Raw genomic sequence first — 22,508 nt, 5'->3', positions numbered from 1 at the left:
ATCTCAGAAAACAGTGATTTTTAAAGCCTTAAAATAAGTAATGAGCATTTGAATGTTTTGCAGTTGAATTTTCATAACTGTGAAAGAGAAAATGTAAATAAAAATATTTGGTAATGACTGAAAGGGTGCAAGTGTACATAAAGTACTCATTATTTTTAATTAAGAAAGGGCACAGAGTAATTAAAATAATATGTAAAACCATAGAATGTGCTTAATTATGTTTGAATGAATTGAAACTTTTGTTTCAATTAAATATAATTTACTACAGTTCAAATAGTTATTCCTGCATTTGCATATAACCACAGGCACTAGTTTTACAGAGGAAAATTTAAAAAAACCTTCTTTCATCTTTCATATGCTTTTTTCTCATGGGGCTAACTGGCTAGTGTCACAGACTGTTTCTTTTCATTTTGGGATTGTAATTAAACAGGGGATAAAAGAAAAAACAGAGGTGAGGTCAAAGCCACAACAGCTTGATTTTAGAGATCTGGGGAACAAGAAAGAATGAAGTGTCAGTGGGAGATGAAGGGAGTGACAGACTCATAGTAGAATTCTCAAGAGAATGGTTCAAGCAGGTACCTGCAGCTCTGACCCAGGGAGCTCAGGTGGCCTGGAACTCAGTTTCTCCTTTTGCTCATTGTTTTTTCCAACTAGCCTTCATCCCTTCTCTCAAACACATTTAAACAATCAGAGATTAACATAAAAGGGGGAACTAATGCAAATATGAATCTGTTTCTCTTACCTTAATATGAGTTTACCAAAGGAAATATTAAATATATATTCATGCTCTAAAACACAATTAATTCTATGACTTGGTATATGAGGCTTTTCAACCTAGTATATCTGAAAGCCTTGTCCCACGTTTGTTACAGGCATAGCACATCAGTACTGTGCTGGTTTATTTCCAGACCACTGCAATAAAGCGAATATTGCCATAAAGCAAGTCAAATGGATTTTTGGTTTCCCAGTGCATATAAAAGTTATGTTTACACTATACTTCAGTCTATTAAGTGTTCAATAGCAATATGTCTTAGAAAAAAAATACATACCTTAATTTAAAAATGCTTTCTTGGTAGGAAAAAAAATGCTAACCATCATCCGAGCTTTCAGGGAGTCGTAATCTTTTTGCTGGTGGAAGGTCTTGCCTCCACATTGATGCCTGTTGACTGATCAGGGTGGTAGCTGCTGAAGGTTGGGGTGGCTGTGACAGTTTCTTAAAATAAGGCGTGAAATTTGCCGCATTCATTGGCTCTTCCTTTCACAAATGATTTCTTGGTAGCATGCAGTGTTGTTTGATGTCATTTTACTCACAGTAGAACCTCATTCAAAATTGGAGTCCATCCTCTCAAATCCTACTGCTGCTTTATCAACTAAGTTTATGGAATATTCTAAATCCTTTGTTGTCATTTCAATAATCTTCATAGCAGATTTCATCTCAAAAAACCATTTTCATTGCTCATCCATCAGAAGCAACTCTTCATCTCTTAGTTTTATCATGAGATTGCAGAAATTCAGTCACAGCTTCAGGCTTCACTTCTAATTCTAGTTCTCTTGCTATTCCCACCACATCTGAAATCTTGAACCTTCAATTTGTAAGAAATGCAATATCTGCAAAGTGCAATACAACAGAGTGCACTAAAACAAGGTATGCCTGTATTTCTAAGTACATTCGAGTTTTCTTTGCTATAATTGACATCCTTTTTGGTCTTACTCATAACTTTCTTTCCATGTTAACTCTTCTAAGTGAACCAGGTGACTGTATTTATAAACCGAAAAATTGCGGAACAAGTTGTTTTTATTTCTCCAGGGACTAGGATCATGTTAACCCTGATAGTAGTTAGCAAAAAGTGCATTCAGAAAAATTGTGAGGCTATATTATGCTTTAAAATTTCTTTGAACAGTTGTTGAAAACTAGATTTATTCTCCCACAGGAATTCAGTGGAATTCTGTTAAAGGATAAGTGTATCTACTGTTATTAAGTTTTTATTTTCCCTAATGTAAACAGATTATTTTAAGATAAAAATAAGATATTTTTATCAGCTTGAAGCCAGCTAACATTACTCCTTTACAAAGTGTGGTAAAGAATGAATGCAATATTTGATTTGATTCAAGTTAAAATCTTAGTCCTACATTAAGGATAACAGGTACATATTATATACAAATTTGTCAACATATGCATTGCTTTTCTGAAAAGACTCTGAACCTTTCTGGTTAAAGAGCTGGAAGACTTAGAGCTTAGCTTTGCTCATATTTTATTTTTGAATTGTTAGTCATGAATTTTTAGAGTATATTTCCTCTTTACATAAATCTTGCATAAAATGCATATTTTATACAGTACTTTAATAACAGGAAGAAAAGGAATTAAATATTATGCTCAATTAATGTTTTGCTCTCCATCAAATTGGTCTAATTTATCACTTACTTTGCTTTAGAATAACCATTTCTGAAAAGTTTCTCCAATATATTAGGGTGAGATCTAGCTATTTCACAAGGCAAGAAATCAGTCTTGAATTTTATTTTCCCTTTGACAGTTCTTGGGTTCAAAATTCAAGATTGGTTTCTTAAACCAGAATGTTTTTTTTTTTTTAATTTTTATTTATTTATGATAGTCACACACACAGAGAGAGAGAGAGAGAGGCAGAAACACAGGCAGAGGGAGAAGCAGGCTCCATGCACTGGGAGCCCGACGTGGGATTCGATCCCGGGTCTCCAGGATCGCTCCCTGGGCCAAAGGCAGGCGCCGAACCGCTGCGCCACCCAGGGATCCCTTAAACCAGAATGTTAAAAAAAAAAAAAAAAAGAATAGCTCTTATTTTAAAGAATATATACTTTGCCTCTTTAAGTAGCAGTGTGAGGTGAGATATAGTAGTCTCCCTATGTTATGTACTAGTGTATACATGTATTTTAAATTTAAAAATTCAGTGCATTTCTTACTAGATAAAGTTTCTTTTTTTAAGATTTTATTTATTTATTCATGAGAGACACACAGAGAGACAGACAGACAGAGGCAGAGGGAGAAGCAGGCTCCCTGAAGGGAGCCCAATGTGGGACTCAATCCTGGGACTCTGAGATCATGCCCTGGGCCGAAGGCAGATACTCAACCACTGAGCCACCCAGGTGTCCCACCAGATAAATTTTCTTAAGGAGTTATTTCCCTGACAAAGTCATAGGAAAAGTTGAGCTTTTTTGAGAGGTAAAAGATTTGGGGTGTAGGTAGGGAGAAGCAGGCATTATACAAAACTTTACAGATAACTTGGGAAAACTAAATATGAACAGATAACCATAAATATAACAGCATATTTTTTAATCAAACTAGGGTCCTCTGAAAGTCTTACACATCCTTTAGCAAATCTGAATGCAAGCTGTCCTCAATAAGATTTCAGAACTTGATTCTGTAACTTCTTTGAAACATTTCCTGAAAGATAGTTTCTTAGCTAAATAATGTTATTCATAGCAGGGTTGCATCTTCTGAATGCTAGGAATCTGTCTTTATTTCCTTTTAGAAAACATACTCTGGCTCCCAGGAAGGTAATTCATACAGAGACCAAAACTATGGGTTTTCCTTGGTCCTATAGGTGTAGAACTGTCTGTCTCCTGCCTGGCCAAGTCCTGGCCTTGACGGTTGGCCTTCAGTGCCGAAGCCTAGTGTAGCTGCTGCCACAAAGCTAGCAGGATTTCTGGCATGAGTGCTGGGGTGGGGTAGAGGTAATGGGAACAGCCTTCCGGAGGTGTGGGTTATTTTAAATTCGGGCACCATTTGTAAAACTTATTTCCTGTTATTCACTTGAACTTCACAGCACAAATAAAAGAACACATATAATTTTGATGTAGATTAATTTTTTAGAGATTTGGATACTTTATTATAATATTTAAAATCATGTAGTACTTTATATGCTTGTGAGGATGACCCATAGCCATGAGGATTCCAAGGCATATTATTTTCTATACAGTGGTGATTCATATTGTTTTAATAATCCTTAAATGTCCTCTTTGGATACTCATTATCTTGCTTAATGTTACAAAGTAACAGAATTGAAATTTTTTAGAGCTGAAATTAATCTTTTATTAGAATATCCTATTTTGTAGGATTTTATGCTAATATTTATCAAAAAATTACATGATGTTGATCTTAAAGTTGCTACTATATATTTGATTCCCCTAAAGTGTTTGACTTTTAATGTATATTACAGAAGATATCATTTATAATATTTTGATTCCTTTTATAAATGAAACTTTGCTTCCAAAGATCAAGTGAGAGAAACACTATTAAAGGGTATTATCAAGTCACTGAACACACAGTAGGTTGAGTCTCAACCATGCTGGAAACAGTATGCCAACAAATGTAATCAGTTATTTTAACTAAAGTAAAAGACCACTGTCAATACTCTTGAAACTGTTTATATAAAAGAGAAATTTATCACTTTGTTATGATATTAGTGTTATAAATTGTTTCAATAGTATAAAAGAGAAATTGTAAAACTATTGCCTTCCCTAACACTGTGAAGTATTACCCTAAGTTTCTCTTGAACAAACAGCAGGAAATTGTGGTACACTACTGAATGATTGAAATGTGTTTCTCAGGAACAGCCTATTACTATTACCAATTGTAGGAAAGGGAGGGTGTCCATACTCATCTGTTTTCATTCAGCTCTGCTTGAGAAACATACACCTTAACGGAACCATTGTTACCAGACTGGGATCCTTTGTGTAGTTTTGGGTAAGGCTGCTGGGACTCTGCCTATCGTTAGGAAGAAGAAATCCCTGCCCCAGTAATGCTATTATTAATTTAACTCCTACACATGGTCTTTTAACTTTTTTAAAAAAGATTTATTTATTCATGAGAGACACAGAGAAGCAGAGACACAGACAGAGGGAGAAGCAGGCTCCCTGCAGGGAGCCCGATGTGGGACTTGATCCTGGGACTCCAGGATCACGCCCTGAGCCGAAGGCAGACGCTCAACCACTGAGCCACCCAGGTGCCCGGTCTTTTAACTTTGTGCAACTGATTAATAAGAGTAAACTCGTCTGTCTTTGGTCTTTCATGACTATGGGTCTACTTCAAGATCTATAAAATACACCCAAGACCCACTACATCAAACTTCTATCTAAAAAACACTACAAAAACCCACAGTTAAATATATCGAAATTAATCAGAACCTGCACTTACCAATTTGTGTGCAGAATTCAAGTAGTCAATAGGGAGTTGTCAGCAAAATAGCACCTCACTCCTGTGATGCCCCTGCCCAGTGCATGTTGCCCCCTACTCAAGAGAGATATTCTTAGGTCAAACATATTAAGGCTTCCATAAAATGTTCACAGCGACGAATCTAAAGCTCTGGAGTGAAAATCTTCCATTAGATTCACCTTATTCTGTATATTTTAGAATGATTTTAATGCTAGTTTTAAGGAAGAAAGGGGATTTGTGAGTAATATTCAAGTAGTATCATAAAATTTCATAAAACAAATTATCCCATTTTTATTGCAGTCACATTTTAATCATACTTAATATGCTCATTTTAAATAAGCCTATATTGAAATATTTTTCCCTACTCATGAATTACAGATTGAGTTAGAAATTTGTCCGGAGTTGTTTGGTATCTGTTGACTCTTGGAAACTCCGGATTTCCTTCTTCTTAGTTGTGTGAATGGTATATGGCAGTAGCCATTATTTTCACTATAGTTCATATTTTTATATGGCTTTAAAAACATTAGCTTTACTTTATTAAAAAATAGAATGTCAACTCCTCTATTTTATATAAATTTTGAAAATAAAAATAAGCAAAACTTCCTAGTTTAATTTTAGACCTCAACAAATTATTTTCCAACCCTGCAAGTGTACAGTAAAAAATTCCTTCTCCTATCCTAACAAATCCTTTCCCTACCTTTCATTGCTTACACTTAACCATTTTCTAATGATCTTTTCATTTAGCATGACTGCAATTATTTCAACTAATAAATAGTCTTCTCTGCTCAGGAGACAAACCGTGAACCTAGATGCATATACTTCAGAATTATATTCCCTCTGTCGCAAATTTATATCTACCATTATTTTCCTGATTCTTTCTTGGAAATGCCTGCCATTTTTAGACAACTTTTCTGACTAAGCTTGTATATACCCACCTTTCTAGGACTCCAATAAATTGCCGTTTGTCTCCTTGAACACCATCTGTTCCCAGCAGCAGTTCCCTTAAAACACTTACCATATTCGGAAAGTTTATGCAGCTTCCAGCTACCTAGTTTTTTTTTTTTTTTTTTTTGAAAGGTTTATTTTTCTCCCTTTCCTTTCTCACCTGCATTAACTTTACTTTTTTCCCACGACTGGCTCTCTGTTATCTATATTGAACATGCTGGCTGGTGCTTCTTTGCATGTGACGTGGTCTAGGCTGCGCAACACCCAAAGCCCAGCGTGCCGTGTCATGCCCCTGGGCCAGCCGGAGAGATGCCCAGGTTTACCTGCCCCCAACTCTGTTACCTTGTCTCCCCCTCAACCCTACGCAGCCTATGCCGAACACCTGTGTCTTGCTTTGGAGCTCAACCCTGTGCCTCTGCCTGGACGGCCGGGATTCTTTTACCTGGTTTCCAAGGGCTTCTCCGATCTGGAACCTTTGGGCATCCCTGCCCTTACTGGCCTAGCTGGCTGCCCAGCATTTCCCAGTGTGCCTTCCCTGCCTCTCATTCTTCTCCTGTGGCTTCCTGACCACCTCCCAGCTTCAGCTTCATGTCTCTTTTCAGGTGGCCACGTTGGTTCCTGTAAGTTGCCTCCTTGCCCTGTTGCTCAGTGTTTTGGGATCACAGGGCCTCTGAAGCCAACTATTTTTCTTTTCTGGGTCTTTAAAAATTATCAGTTTGGATAAGTTTTACTAAATTAAGGGGCAAGGGGAAAGGCCAAGATGCCATCTGATTCCTGAGCATTATTTTTCTATATTTAAAAAAATGACACTGCTTACCATATTCTTTAAAGCATGGTGAAAATTTGCCTAGAGAGAAGTACGTGTGTGTACACACATTTGTATTATGTTTCCTGTGTGGGGAAATATTTTATATTAATCTCTCTCTCCCAGAGAATGCATATAGTATATGCATTTGTTTCAAACAATAGAGAATATTGGTATAGATTTCAAAATTTATATTGTAGTGACCCTTGGGTGGCTCAGTCAGTTAAGTGTCTGCCTTCAGCTCAGGTCATGATCTCAGGGTTCTGGGGTCGAGCATTGGGCTCCCTGCTCAGCAGGAGTCTACTTTTCCTTCTGCCCCTGCGTGCGTTCTCTCTCTCTCTCTCTCTCTCTCTATCTCTCTCTCAAATAGAATCTTTTTAAATATAAATATTGAAAGCAGGTGTTGATGGTACAATCTTAATAAGAGGACATACACAGTGTCCTTGAAATCAAGTCAGGATATCTAATGGTCTTACTTCTGAGACACTGAAATTAAATATAGGGAGTTTAATACATCTTTGCATATAACAAAACAGAGAAAGGCTGATCTCCTTCATATCTTTAGTGGTAGGCTATCAGGTTGATATCAGTTGACTGTCCTCATCTGGCAGCAGCATAAGGCAGGAACACATTTTTGAAGCAAGGTAGATCTAAGTAGCTTCTAAAGCACTCTTGCCTTGTGCAGTTACCACTGAAGGAATGCCCTTCCTTCCTCCACTTCTTCATCTTTCATCACTATATATGGGTACACTGTAATCTTTTTTTTTTCCCCCACAAACTCCACTGGAACTACTTCTAACTACGAAACAATGTCCTATTTGCTTTGATACCAATGCCATTTGCCTTGTTTTAAAAACCTTTTTCATCTCTTCTCAGATCGTTTCCAAAAGGAAAAAGCCTAACTTATAAAACTTTTGAGAAAAGCTTCTGTAATTGCTTCTAAGACCATCAGGGAAATTTTGATGTTAACAGCTGTCTTTAATAAGGACAGATTTTTACAACCTTGGAAGATCATGAAATCGAGCATAAAGCCAGTGGTAAATATGAGTACCTTTTCATTTGAAGGACTGCCATATCTCACTGGGAGCAAGGAGAGACTGGCATGTTTACTTAAATAATGCTGTGACTATTTACACACACACGCCCTGGACTGAGCAATACAAGTCTGTATCTAGTCCTGGTTGTGCTTCAGTAATCTTAGGAGTACTTTCTTGAATCTCTGTGATTCCTATCTCATTTATAAGAAACAGAAGTCACATTGAGTTGACTAGATCTAGAACTGTCATTTAGTTTTTCTTGCCTTAGAAGGGGTTGTTTTAAGCAGACTTGATATGTTTTAAGAGGAAAATAGTATGAAAGCATTTCGGAAGTTAGTATATATATTTATATTTATTTTCCAGTAGAGATTTGTCTGTACCACTGGGCCTACTTCATCTCCATTCTGACATTAGAATATCACCTCCAAGTAGCAGAGATTTTAGTATATTTTGTTTGCTGATATGTGTCAAAGGCAGAACAGGATCTGGCATATGCTAGGTAATCAGTAATGGTGTTGAATAAATGAAAAGACAGGCAAGACCGTTGTTCTTACCACACAACCATAGTCTTGGAGAGATGCTTGGAGGTAACCATCCCTATTCCTTAGCACCAGAATAACATCAGAAGTAGAGTGAGGAAGGAGGTATAAGTGAGCCTAGCTAGAACAGTGGGCTCTAACTAGTTCTTCCTTCTTCCACTCCCAACTACTGGCACATACCTAAATGGCCCTAAATTTAAATTAGATATTTAAATAATTTTAATGTCTGCTCTAATGAGAACCAAATATACCCACATCTCTGATTTTAGTGGTAGCTTTTTTCTCAAAAACAAAATATATATGAGTAGAGTTGGGGCAAGAGGAAGGGGGACAGATGGGAAGAGAAAGAAGTAGAGAAAAGGAGACAGAAGCAGAGTATTGGGGGGATTTTTTCCCTTGATTTTACCTTAAGTGTAGGGTAGGGTGCAAGATACCTGGGAAAGATGGTAGCTAATGGTATAAATACAGCATTTTTATGTACCCTGTTGTTAGCTACATAGAATGGCACTAATTCAGTGACTGTGTGTTAGCACATATATGCACAAACGATCTTAGCTAACCAAAGACCAGCCTTCCTGCAACCTTAGGCCTCACATATTTTTAGAGAGAGGAAATCAAACAGCTCCAAACTTCAAACCCTAAGAAAAACAAAGACCCGGAGAAAGTACTCAGGATTCTATCATTGTTCTGTTCACACCAAGTTAGGAAATGAGCATACAGTTTGGTTTATTAAAATTATTAAAAAAAAACCCAAAAACAAAAAGACAACAAACACCATTTCACTTAAAAGTAAAAGTAATGAAATTGATCAGAAAAAATTAAAAACAGATAACAGATTTTTAATTCTTAGGGAGAATTGGTGGAATGGGAAGTGTGGTAATAGAAGGGAACTTGGTCTGGGGCTGAGGATAACCAATTTTTAACTTCACCCTGGAACATCAGTGTGTTACTTTGAAGGCCCAGGACCACCATACCTAGGAAAGGACTCATTCCCACATAATAGGAAATGATCACTTTATTGAGTTGGAATTATGGTTTTATCATTAAAGCCAGAGGCCAGGGGCCCCTGGGTGGCTCAGTGGTTGAGCATCCGCCTTCGGCTCAGGGCATGAACACATGGTCCCGGGATTGAGTCCCACGTCGGGCTCCCCATATGGAGCCTGCTTCTCCTTCTGCCTCTGTCTCTGCCTCTCTCTGTGTCTCTCATGAATAAATAAATAAAATCTTAAAAAAATAATAATAAAGCCAGAGGCCAGATATGAGTTACGTGGAGCCATAACAAATTTCTAATTTTTCAGGTCAAAAACAGCTAAAAATAGCTATTTCATATGGTTGAGTCCTACAAATTGTGCTTGAGCAGGACAATTTTAAAAGGGAGTTAGTGTTAAGGGAAACTTGAGGATAACCATGGACCAACTGATGGACGAGAACAGCACTGACTTGTCAATCCTGAAGGGTGTGGGTATGAGGGAGAAGAGATGCCTCTGCATCACTCTGCAGACTCAGTCATCTCAACCTACTGACTAGTGCCCTGTTGTTGCTCCCATTGAAAGCCTCTGCTGTTTTCTTCCCAGAAAATTCTCAATGAAAAATACCTGAAGGGCAGCACATCGTGACACTGCAGAAGATTTTTGTGTGCGTGTGTATATGGGTCTCCTCTTTGGTGTGTGTGTGCACACCTTATTTTCAGAGCTTACCAGTGAGGGGGTCTGTCCCCCGAGTAGCATTTTGTGGTGCTGACCAAATCATTCATCTTGGTGATGCCTGCCAACAGGATCCAGGTACAAGTGACAATAAGGACAAGGTTGCTCTTTTTGTGTGTGTGGTTATGCTTGTAGGCTTCCATAAAGAAAACCCCTGACGACTAGAAAAAAATCATTCATGTTTTGGAAAGGGATACATTTTTTTTTTTACATGTTAGAAGCTAATGTGTGAATAAGAAAGATATTTTTTTTCCTGATAGAGTCCTTATATCTTTACTGAAAGATCATCTCAGAGTATTAAGCTGACCTGGAAACAGTAATGCCATTTTCAAATTATAGAATGAACCCTTAGAAAATAAGTTTGTTACTTGAGAACTTTGTTTCTAGTTTTTTTCTAACTCTCAAGTGATAACTTTGAAAACTGAAATGTTAATGAATTTATTTAATCCCATTAATTAAAACAATTCTTTAGGACTTTTGATGTCATATTAGGTGCTTATTTTAGTCTTTTGAGGGGCGCTAACTCTACTCAAAGTCAGGTATTGAATAGGTTTGAAGTAACTATGACAGAATGTCGTGTCAGCGAAAGTACTGTCACACTGTCAGTAATTTATAGATTTTTGAGTGAGCTGCTCTAAACCTATCACATGTACATTTATGAAATAGTGAAGGATATCCCTTTATCCTACGTGAAAAAACTTAGTATTAAGGCAGGTAGAACAGGAGGATGAGAGTGCAGACAAAAGCCCCTGTAAGCTCATGAACGAGTCTTGCATAGCAGCAGTGCTAGTGGAATTGAGTTGGTGAATCAGAGGGTAATACCGGCGACAAGGAAAATGATCATTTTTAGAATGTAAGAGAAACCACTCAGGGAAAAAGCAATTTGGCACTTTGACTCATTAATTAAATTTATAGAAAGAAGCCATATTCTGCTGCACAGAAAGGCCATGATGAAGCATGTTTTACATCAACTTTTTGAAAATGTGGTAAACAGATCTACACTTTGATCAGTAATTTCCAAATAACTCGGGTTCAAAGTCCACAGCTAGGTTCAGTACCCATTAGTGCTCAGTGTCTCATGCCATCTGTATCAGCATCTAAGTCTGCATCTTAACATAAGGATAGTTAACATTCAGGGGAAAAAGTTAAATCCTGTGTACTATATATAGTATATTTCAAAAGCAAAGTTACTGTAATTAAAAACACTCAAGCAAGCATTTTGTAGTAATCTCCTTAAAACACACTTTATACACTCAAGCAAGCATTTAGAGGTAATCTCCTTAAAACATACTTTTAAAGTACTGACCCACAGATGATAAGTTTATGATTCATTTCTAGAGGATTTTAGATTAATAATTTATGATGTATATAAATACACATATGCCAGTGATTTCAGAGGCAAAATAAAATATGGAGGCATTTTTTTTAGCACATATATTTGGTCATTGTCTTAGCAACCAGTGATTAATATACACATGCTTAATAAATACTTCTGGAGATGATTTGATGTTAGATCTTCTTAGAGACTCTGCATATGCTCAAGTGTATTATACTACCAGGTATGGTTTTATGTCAAGGACATCTCTGAATATGGCAACTCCTTAATAGAAAGATGTAGAATGCTTCTCACTTAAATGTGGCTTATATATGCATTTTATATATGCATAAAAGTAACCATCCCGAAGGTCAATGGTGTGTCCACCATGACAATTTCCCAATGGCCAACCTTAAGTCTTGTTCTCTTGGTGGCATTTGACACTGTTGATCTTCCATTGATGTGCCCCTCCCTTTGAGTCTAAGACTGCATTATCTTGCCTCTGGGTTTTTTAGCCCCCTTAGATTTGTTTGTTCCTTTTTCCTGTCTAACCAGAAATGTTTGTTTTCTATTGATTTCCATTTGTGACCTTTTCTCCTCATTTCAATTTCTCTCTGGGTGCATTCATTCATTTTTCTGTGGATAAAATGTAGAGTCCTTGCTCTCTAAGAATTACCTATCTTTTAAGTTATGTTCTACCCTTGCTTTTGTTGAATGCAATTTTTGTGCTTGTACTATCTAGTGGCTCTTATTTTTCTTCCAGTTCATCAGATCTTTTTTGCTCTCATTGTCTGTATTGTATGCATTAAAAAATCATAATCAAGTCACTTTTATTATGACTTGGTAGATTTTTGTTCCCATTCATTTTCCATGCTACATTTTCAGTTGTCTACCAGATGTTTTAACTCAATGTTCCACAGTCATCTGACTACTTAATCTAGTGTTAGAGACCCTCCATGATTTGGGCCACTTTTCACGTTTATCTCTAGAATGTGTTCCTTGAATTTGGGTTCTAGTACATTTTGCCATTTTCTGGATTTTTTTTTTTTTGGTGTAGCTCATTTTTTAATTTTCATTTATTTTTAAGCCATGGATAACTCTTATCATGCAGTGATTTTAATATTTACCAGACTCCAGGTCTTATCTACCCTACTCAATTTTAAACTTATTGAGAATAGAAGCCATTTATTATCTCTGTATTCTCAGGACTTTCACAAAGCTTGTATTTAGTAAAAATAATTTGATTAAAATAATTCATTAATAATTCAGTCACCTATAATTACATTTGACTGTTTTCTTTGTTTTGTTAGAAAATATGTTTTAATCTAGATTTAAATATTTTTGCCTATTTTCTAAAAATAGGTTTTGCATATTTTGATCAAATGCTAATTTGTCTAGCTATAGTTTAAGGAGGAAAAGTTACTCAAATGCACTCCTAACATAGATCCTTATTTTTAAAATGAAATTCTGTACATAGTAGTGTGGACTTTAGTTTGTTGTGATCCAAAATATTTCTACCTTTTTTTCTTTTAGATCTACATCGAGATATTTTTCTATTATACTGAGGCTGTGCTTTCTTGATTATGATTTTAAGTCTTTTATGGGCAAATTTCCTTCATTTAAATGAAATTCAGAGTGTAGGAAAATACATATCTTATTAAACAAAGCCAGTCTAACATTATTTATGATATAAACTATCGTGAAAACAAACAAAAAAGTCAATTGGAAAAGACTGATCAGCTATAGCTGTGCTTTAAATTTTCAATTTCCATGCTAGTTATATTTTTGAATTTTCAGCGGTGGGTAGCCTTGTAATCTCATTTGTACAACTGAGATTGTAAAATACGATACCAATTTTTAAATTTTTAAAATTTTAAATTTTTTAAATTTTTTAAATTTCTGTCTGTGGCACATCATGAATTGTGACTTAAGAGGATGAACCCTATTTGGTGATGAATTATACCCCCAAACATTAATGATTCATTTATCATCAAAGATGACACCATAAAAGAAAATATACCATAAAAATCACTCCAAAATATAATGAGGAAACTAGAATAAGATACCTCACATTAAATATTGTGCTTCACAATATGTGCTTATCAAAACAAAGGGAAATAGCAAAAAAAGTTTTGTGGTATTGGCTTTTGTTCTTTTTATTTTTTGGCATGTTTTATGTGTGGGTGAAAATAGGATTTTAGTAAACCAATTCTTAAAGGTTGATTTATGTTCTTGAAAGGCTTTTTTTTTAGTGTTCTCGAGATTCTTATGTTTCTTAGATTCAGTGTTCTTTATATAAAAATATATTTGAATCTGATTGTTTATCCTAATGATGTAATGTGGCTGTTCCCACCTTGCACATCCTAGACATGAGAGGAACTAGAATACTTACAAGAAATACTTAAATCCAAAAATAATAAATAAATAAATAAATAAATAAATAAATAAATAAATAAAATACTTAAATCCATATGCACACAAAACACTGCCAGTGCAGTAAATACACAATATGGCTAATATGGTAGTACTAGTATTTTATAGTATATTTAAAAACGTTTTCTTTTGCTGCTTACCCATCTTATACCTGTTTATATAAATTAAAAGCAATAACATAAAAAATAATAAAGTGGAATTATCTGTAGTTTTACTACTGTGGCAGTCACTGTTAAGGATTATAGATCTTATAGTAACACTGATTAATTATCACCAGAATTTAAATAACATGGAAGATATGTCACTGTTCTTAGAGCTCTTACATATATTGAGTAATATAAGGTCGGAGCTTTGTTATCACTACTTTATGGTTGAGGAAACTGGTCCAGAAAGGTTATGTAAACCTAATATAAATCACTCCCCATTTTCCCAGTGGATAAACTATCATATAATTAATTGTTATTACATTATTTACAAAGATAGAACACAATGTATCAATACTGTCCTACCACTGTTGGATCCAAAACACACTCTCCTACCCTGCCCACCAGCTCTTCATCTCAATTTTATATATTAATAGCACTGCCATCCAGTTTTGCAAATCCTGTTGGTACTATCTAAAGAAAAAAAACAGTCACTTCTCACTGTCTTTACTACTGTAAGCTTAACCTGTAGAAGCCATTATCCCATCCTGGCTAGGACATTACTGAATTCTCCTTTGCTGTTCGCCCTCACTCCAACACCGCCCATGCCTCCAGTCCATTCTCCGCACAACAGCCACGGTAAGGTGTTTTAAGTGTCCATCAGATCATATTACCCTCTTGCTTAAAACATATCAGTATTCACATCACTCCTGATGGCACTTAGAATAGTATTCTGGGGCACTTGGGTGGCTCAGTCAGTTAAGTATCAGCCTTTAGCTTGGGTCATGATCCCAGGGTACTGGGATCAAGTCCCATATTGGGCTCCCTGCTCAGCGGGGAGTCTGCTTCTCCCTTTCTCTCTTCCTCTGCCCCTCCCCCTGCTTGTGCTAGCACGTTCTTTCTCTCTCTCAAATAAATAAATAAAATCTCAAAAAAAAAAAATAGTATTCCTACTCCTTACCATAGCCTTGGAGGCCCATGCAGTCCATCTCTACCCTCTTTTTGGGCCTTAAGTCCTATCTCCTGTCTCCCCTTCTACCTTGTTACCTGCAGCTTGGCCTCAATGCCCTCCTTTCTGTCTCGGAAACATGTCACATTCATTCCTATCTCAGAGACTTTGTCCTTATTTGTCCCTTGTTTTGGCATCTTCACATAGCTGGCTACTTTGTTATTTCAGTTTCCCCAGAGATGTTTTCTCAGGCTACCTTTCTAAAGAGTCCTGTGCTCCACCACCCCATCCAGTCTCAGTCTGTTGTTTTCTTTCTTTCTCTTTTTTTTTTTTTTTTTAAGATTTTATTTATTTATTCATGAGGGACACAGAAAGAGAGAGACAGAGACATAGGCAGAGGGGGAAGCAGGCTCCATGCAGGGAACCTGATGTGGGACTCGGACCCAGTACTCCAAGATCACACCCTGAGCCAAAGCAGATGTGCTTAACTGCTGAGCCACCCAGGGCAGGATAAACAAAGCCAGTCTAACATTATTTATGATATAAACTATCGTGAAAACAAACAAAAAAGTCAATTGGAAAAGACTGATCAGCTATAGCTGTGCTTTAAATTTTCAATTTCCATGCTAGTTATATTTTTGAATTTTCAGTGGTGGGTAGCCTTGTAATCTCATTTGTACAACTGAGATTGTAAAATATGATAGCACTTCTCACTAGCTGAAATTGTTCGCTTACTTCTGTATTGTCTATCTCTCTTACTACGGTAGAAACTCCACAGGAATAGGGACTTTCTCTCTTATTCGTCACAGTGGTGCCTATAATAGGCCTTCCATGAATTGCTTAATTAACAAATGATTTAAAACACACCCATGTGCTCAGAGACAATGACGCTTATTGAAGTATTGTTGTATATTCCTCAGAATTCTCACCCTGCTCTAGATAGCTGACTGAACACTGGAGTTGATTACATGGGGAAAAGATCCTTTTTAGCAGCTGGTGGAGATGGTAGAAGCATATATCTGATTAAGTGATAGTACAAAAGATAGGTTCATTTAATTCACGTTGAGTGAGTTTAAGAAATGAGACAGTATTTTCATATGAAGAATTTCAGCTCATTGAATAGCGCGTCAGTCACTACTGTGTTATTCTGTAATTGTTATAATGATGTGGAAAGATAGTTTTTCATATGGTCTCTCCTGGAACAACATGGCACATTACAGTTTCTCGGTGAGCTGGTTTCTCCAGTCATGTTTCGTTTCGTTTTGTTTTGTTTTCCAGTCATGTTTTGATCACTAAAAACCATTTTTTTTCTCATATAGCTTCTTACTGCTTCTTCCTAAACATCCTGCCATTTCAGAGATTTTTTTTTCCCAAAGATTTTATATATTTATTCATGAGAGACATACACAGAGAGGCAGAGACATAGGCAGACGGAGAAGCAGGCTCCATGCAGAGAGCCCGACATGGGACTTGATCCCGGGACCTGGGATCACGCTCTGAGCTGAAGTCAGACACTCAACCACTGAGTCACCAAGCGTCCCTTCAGGGATGTTTTTAGTGATTGGCTAGTGTATCCCTTTCCAAATGTCACCAAAATCAGCATGCACCTAGAACCTTGATTAATGTCTTCAGTCTTCTCACTGGGTCATTAGAATTGTTATATTTAGCACTAAAAATAGCTGCATCTTTCTTGTTTTTTCCTAACAAATACTGTCTTTATAAGCAGAAATACAATGTTCACAGACTTTTGCTTCATAGTATTTTAACATTTGTATGAAACCCTATGAACTAACTTCCTTTTCTATAGGTTACAAACTTCTTTTAGTGAGCAATGTTTCTTTGATAACCAAGACCAAAAATCATCAGTTTGGATAGTTTTTCCCAATATAAAAATGGTTTTTAGGGGGTAGAGTACCCTTTTAATGCATACGTTTATTAAGAAATTTTAACCAAAATCAACATAGATGCAATCAAGTAGATGTAATAGAGTCTTAAGTGCTACACGATTAGATGTTGTTGAAAGAATATGATTTTACATTTAGATGTTCTTACGCCTGTTCTAGATCAAATGATGGTTATTTGTGGTGTAGATTCATTGTCTTTAATTTGAGCTTGATGGTTTGGTTTGTATAAAACTTGATCAGCACAGGCTGCCCCATTTATCTTTTGTATCCATCTTTGTCTTAAAAGGACATCTTGAAAAGAATCTTGGAGATTTCCCATTTAACCTTGTTATAATGAGAATTATGGTCCAAAGAGGAGAGGTGGTTTTGCTGAGGTCTCACCAGGAAATAGCTGAGCTAGAACTGGAGCCTGAACCTCTCTTCCTGCTTTTGCCCCTGCATAGCTGACCCTGCAGTCTAGCCCTCACATTGTCTGCAGATGCCTAGTAAATAGACCATGCTATAGAGTTGAATTCTGACATACAGAATCACTGAATAAGCTTTGTGCTTTGATAGCACTCGGTGCCTAAGAAGTGAGTCCAACATCTGGCACCCTGTCATTCTCTTCCTGCTTCCCTTCTACTCTCCCTTCTCTCTACCCACTCTCTTCTAAAATGGACTGATGTGTTGCTTAAGACTGAACATATAATTTCCCAACACGTCCCATATTTCAGTTTCAAAGGTAACCACATGAGTAAGTGTCAGTAGGGACTGGTGCTTCCCGACCCATCCATTCTTTGTGGCCTGTCTTCTGGGCTCCTAATGCATGTGTTTGTGAGACTGCTGGCTGGGCTTTGGAGAGCAGTCTATGTCCCCGGATGGGTTCCCCCCTCCCCCCGCCCGTTTCCTCTGTGAAAAGCTAAACGAACCGTATGGGAATTGAGCCGATAACCTTGGCCTCGTTAATTTACCTTCTGTCCAATCGCCTTTTGGAAATTTATGTTCTACTGTAATGAGATTAGGAGTGAGATTTAGTTCATCCAATAAATAGTAGCAACCCCACACTAATGGCATCAGAGAGCACAGAGCTGCACAGGACAGGGTTTTGCCCTGAAGGGACTAGGATGAGTACGCGGGTCTCTAATGTAAGGCCCATAAGGCCCTGAGAGAGGACTGCTGAAAGGGGGGGAGCCGAGCACTGGGGTGAATCAGGAGGAGGGCAGGAGAACATGGGGCCCCATGCAAGGATGGATGCGGCCCCTGCAAGGATGGATGCATTGCCAGGAGTGGGAGCAGGGGAAGCTGGGTTGTGCAAGTGCAGGTGTGCCCTGCAGGGAGGGTGCGCAAGGCTGGGCACACGGGAGGACCTGAAGGGAGGTTGTGGGGGGAGGGCACTTAGCTGTCCTACTGAGGTCATCGTTCGTGACAGGGTGGGGGGTGATGGAGATCATTCAGGCAGAGCTCTTAAACAGGAAAATTCATTTCTCAGCTCCTGGAAGAGATGCTGGAAGGGAGGAGAGGCTGGTGTCAGGGAGGAACCTTTCGAAAGTGAGTGACGAGGGCCTGGTACCGTGTTCATAGCAGCAATAACTGTTAGATTTGGCAGTTAGGGGGAGAGTCCAGGGTTTGACCCTGGGAAGCTCGCAGATAGCCGGACCCTTCTAGAAGCTCATAGAATGCAGAGGCAGAGATGTTATGTAAAGGAAGTGAAAACAGGCAGTTGGACATGGGGGAGTGGTTGGAGCCAGATATGAAGATTTGGGAAGTCATTCACCAAGAGAGCTGTTGGAGCTGGGACAGGGAATGAGATCATGAAGGGATAAAGTACAGAAATAAGAAAAAAGATGGTCATGGGTCGAGCTCTGAAGAAAAACTACATTGATGATCTAGAAAATGAGGAGTCTGAAAAATAGAGGAGGCGTGGTAAGAAGAACGAGCTCAGTACAGGGTAACGGAAACCCAGGAGGCAGAGGGCTGCACATGAGGCAGATTTGCTCTGTGTCATTGAAAGATGGCAGTGAACAAGAGGGAAACATCATTCATGTTTGCTTTAATTTTATAATTAAAGAAAATTGTTTTAATTTGGACTTCACCGTGTGTCTTTTTCATACTTCCTCTCTCTTCGAATTCTCTTAATTTGGTTCCACTGCATACTTTTCACTCTCTAGATGGTTAAAAACAAATCTCATTCCTTTATATAAGGAGTGTAGTAGCACTTGAAAGTTGTTGATGCAGTAGGTTTTATGTTATCTGTTGTGACAGTGCCAGTTATTTGAAATCACTCATTTACTCAAGTACTGAGTGGGGACCTGTCTCTGGGGACACCGTGGTAAATAGCAGAAGAAACCCCCGTTCCTATTAAATTTACTTTCTTGCGGAGATGAGGAAGACAATAAACAGAGTACAGAAGTAAAGTGGATGGTGTTTTAGATGCTGATATGTTCTAGGAAGAAAAATAAAGCCAGAAGAAGAAAGAGGATCCTGAGGATGGGAGCATTTTCAGTAGCATAGTCAGAGAAGGGTTGACTGAGAAGGTGACATTTGGATGAAGGAGGTGAAGGAGAGAGGACTCTCTAGATACCTAGGTGAAGAGGGGATAGCAAGTGCAAAGGCCCTGAGGTCAGAGCGTGCCTGGTGGGTTCAGGGGCTAGTGGGGAGGCCAGTGTTGCTGAAGCGGTGTAGGCAAGTCAAAGAGGTTAGAGAAGTCTGGGAAGCCAGATTCTGGCCCTATGGTTACATGGGTAACAGCGACTTTTCCTCTGAGTGTAAAAGAAAGCCCCTGGATGGTCTTTGAGCAGAGGAGTGAGTCAGAATCATTCTGACTACAGGGGAAGGAGGGGCACAGGGAGAAACTGGAAGATCAGCTACAAGGCTTTTGCAGATTCCAGGGAAGAAATGTTGATGGCTTGGGCTAGTGGTACCACAGGAACAGTGGGAGGTGAGCAGAATCTGGATGTATTCTGAAGACAAAGTGAGTAGACTTTAACAGATTGTGTGTGTGGTGTGAGTAGAGTCAGGGATGAGTCCAATTTGCTGTTTTAGTTTTCCAGGCCTGTGGCCACAAAGCATCCCAATCTGGGTGGCTGAAACAGCAGAAATATGTTGTCCCCGGGGTCTGAAGACCTGATGTCTGCGATTAAGGTGACAGCAGGGTTGGTTCCTTTTGAAGGCTGTGAGGGAGAACCTGATCCTGCCTGACTCCTAGCTCCTGGTAGTCTCCTGGCAATCCTCAGTGTTATTTGGCTCGTAAAAGCACCACCGCCTTTACCTTCACACGGCATTTGTGTGTGTGTGTGTGTTTCACACGGCATTTGTGTGTGTGTGTGTGTGTGTGTGTGTGTGTCCCCCCTAATCCCCACTTTTGAGTAAGCATGCCAGCCAAGCTGGGGAAGGGGCCCACCCCACGCCAGGACGCGCTCGTCTTAACTGATCATATGGGCTTCAAGCCCACTCCCAAGGAAAGGCCCAAGCTGACTTCCTCAGGGCTAGGACTTCAACACACAAATTTTGGAGAGAACACAGTTGAGCCCAAACAGTTACCATTAACTGAGATGACAAAGTCTGTTGGAGGAGCAGGAGGATGATCCGCAAACATACATTCAACACTCAGACATTCAACTGGACACGTCAGGCCGTCAGATGAATGGGGCAGAAATTCCAGAGAGGTGTATGGGCCGCAGGTGAACATTTGGAAGTCCGGGGCATATTGATGATATTCAAAGCCAAGAAACTAGGCGAGATCACAGAGGAAGTGAGTTTGGATAGAAGAGAGTTGCGAAGACAGAGGTTACGAGATTATTAAGTTTGGGGACCAAGCCTGGGGCTCTCAAAAATGTGAAATACAAGTCTCATGCAGGCTAGTGGTTGTGGAAAAGCAGTTACATGTTGATGAAGATCATAAGTTACATTCTGTTTACGAAGTCGAGGTATTTCCCTGTGAAGCCTAAGCCAGTCGGACAGAGCATGGATTGAGTTCCCCTGGCTGATATGCTGAAGAAGTTACTGGTGCTGAAATGGAATGTTTTGAATGCCATAAAGAAGTCAAAGGACACTAATAAAAATAATAAAGAGCACTTTTCTCAGAAGGAGAAACAACTTTGGAGAACATTGTTTCAGTCCTTGATTTAAGAAGTCATTTTCTCGAAAGTCGGTCATGCTGCAGTGCTCCAGCAGCTAAATATTTTGACCCTTCTTCTTCTTCTGGTGAGAGCATAGGTAAAATAGTTCAAATCTTTAAAAAAAAATTACCAGGACAGAATTATTATTACATTTTAGCTAATTGGGAAGACAGAAAAAGAAAGCATCCCTGTAATCTAACCATTCTAACCTTTTACTGTGTTTTCTTTGAGTCTTTTCCCCACATTCTTGCTATTTCACATGGAGACCGATGTCGTGACAGCAAGGTGATGGTGGTGACATACAATAAACCTACTCAAAGTTTCTGAATATGTCTAGCTGGCATTTCCCTGAGCCACTGTACTTTCTGCTTCCCCTGCCCCTTTTCTTGGCCCAACTCTCATCCAGTTGTGTTTCCAAATTCAGTTCAGTGGTCACCTTTTGAGAAGTGCTTCTTGAGTGACATTGCCCCAGCTGTCCCAGTATGTGCACCATACGGCCCTGCAGCGTAGCACTCACCGTAATAATTCATGTTCCCACTAACTGGAGGACAGATACTAGGTTTGGGTATTTATTTCCTCAGTACCTTGCACAGGACCTGCATATAGATAATAAATGCATGAGGACGAAGAATGAATAACATCACCTTCTTTGCCTGCTCAAAACACATCTGTCACTAAACTATGAGTCCTTATTAGAATTTAAAACAGTTTTGTTTAAACTGTGCCATTAACTAGCAGTGGAATATATAATATACCACAATATATATGCAAAGATGCCCCTTTAAAAGTATTCATATAAGGGCACCTGGGTGGCTCATTCATTGAGCATCTGCCTTCGGCTCAGTGTATGATCTTGGGGTCTTGGGATCGAGTCCTGCATTAGGCTCCCCGCGGGGAGCCTGCTTCTCCCTCTGCATATGCCTCTCTCGCATGCGTGCTTTCTCTCTGTCTCTGTCTCTCGTGAATAAATAACTAAATTTTTTCTTTAAAAAATGAAATAAAAGTATTCATATAGATTTTTGCTTAAAGGGTTAAATTTGTCCCTAAAAACCAATGCCCAGAACCCTTCAGTTTCTTACCAAAAAGATACTGAAATATTTACTATACATAGCTTTTTTTTTTTTTTAAGTATTGACTATGTCCCCTCAAATTATTAAGCAAATTGAAGTGATTTGAACATACCTATCTAAGTAAGGTAAGAGGAAAAAAATGTAGAAGCTTGGAGGGTTAAAATTGCTGACAGTAAAGGAAGAAGTTTTGCATTTTAGTTAGTGGATTGTGTTGGAAATGGGAGTTTATCTAGCATAATTTGAGATTTATAATCTGCGTAAAGAGAGTGGAGAAGTATTGTAATAGTTCTTTGATACCAAAAATATTTCCCTGATGACTTGACTCAAGATTCTTCTCCTCCCTACCCACCTAGAATGCAAATAAGATTTTCTGGTCAACTTTC

At 38.3% G+C, this 22,508-nt stretch overlaps 1 protein-coding gene and 1 long non-coding RNA gene across 7 annotated transcripts in view; one reads left to right on the top strand and one right to left on the bottom strand.

Annotated features, from left to right (window-relative positions):
* NR3C2 (nuclear receptor subfamily 3 group C member 2) overlaps positions 1–22,508 on the top strand; it is a 334,877-nt gene that overhangs the window by 142,969 nt on the left and 169,400 nt on the right. The window lies entirely within an intron of this gene.
* Positions 1,019–6,187, bottom strand: LOC119867943. The gene is made up of 3 exons (XR_005370862.1): positions 6,121–6,187; positions 5,168–5,260; positions 1,019–1,608 (listed from the first exon to the last, which is right to left on the bottom strand). It is a non-coding gene; the product is annotated as an uncharacterized LOC119867943 (long non-coding RNA).

Source organism: Canis lupus, chromosome 15 (genome assembly GCF_011100685.1).
Source record: "Canis lupus familiaris isolate Mischka breed German Shepherd chromosome 15, alternate assembly UU_Cfam_GSD_1.0, whole genome shotgun sequence".
NCBI classification, from domain to species: domain Eukaryota; kingdom Metazoa; phylum Chordata; class Mammalia; order Carnivora; family Canidae; genus Canis; species Canis lupus.
This window is presented reverse-complemented; position numbering and strand designations above follow the sequence as displayed.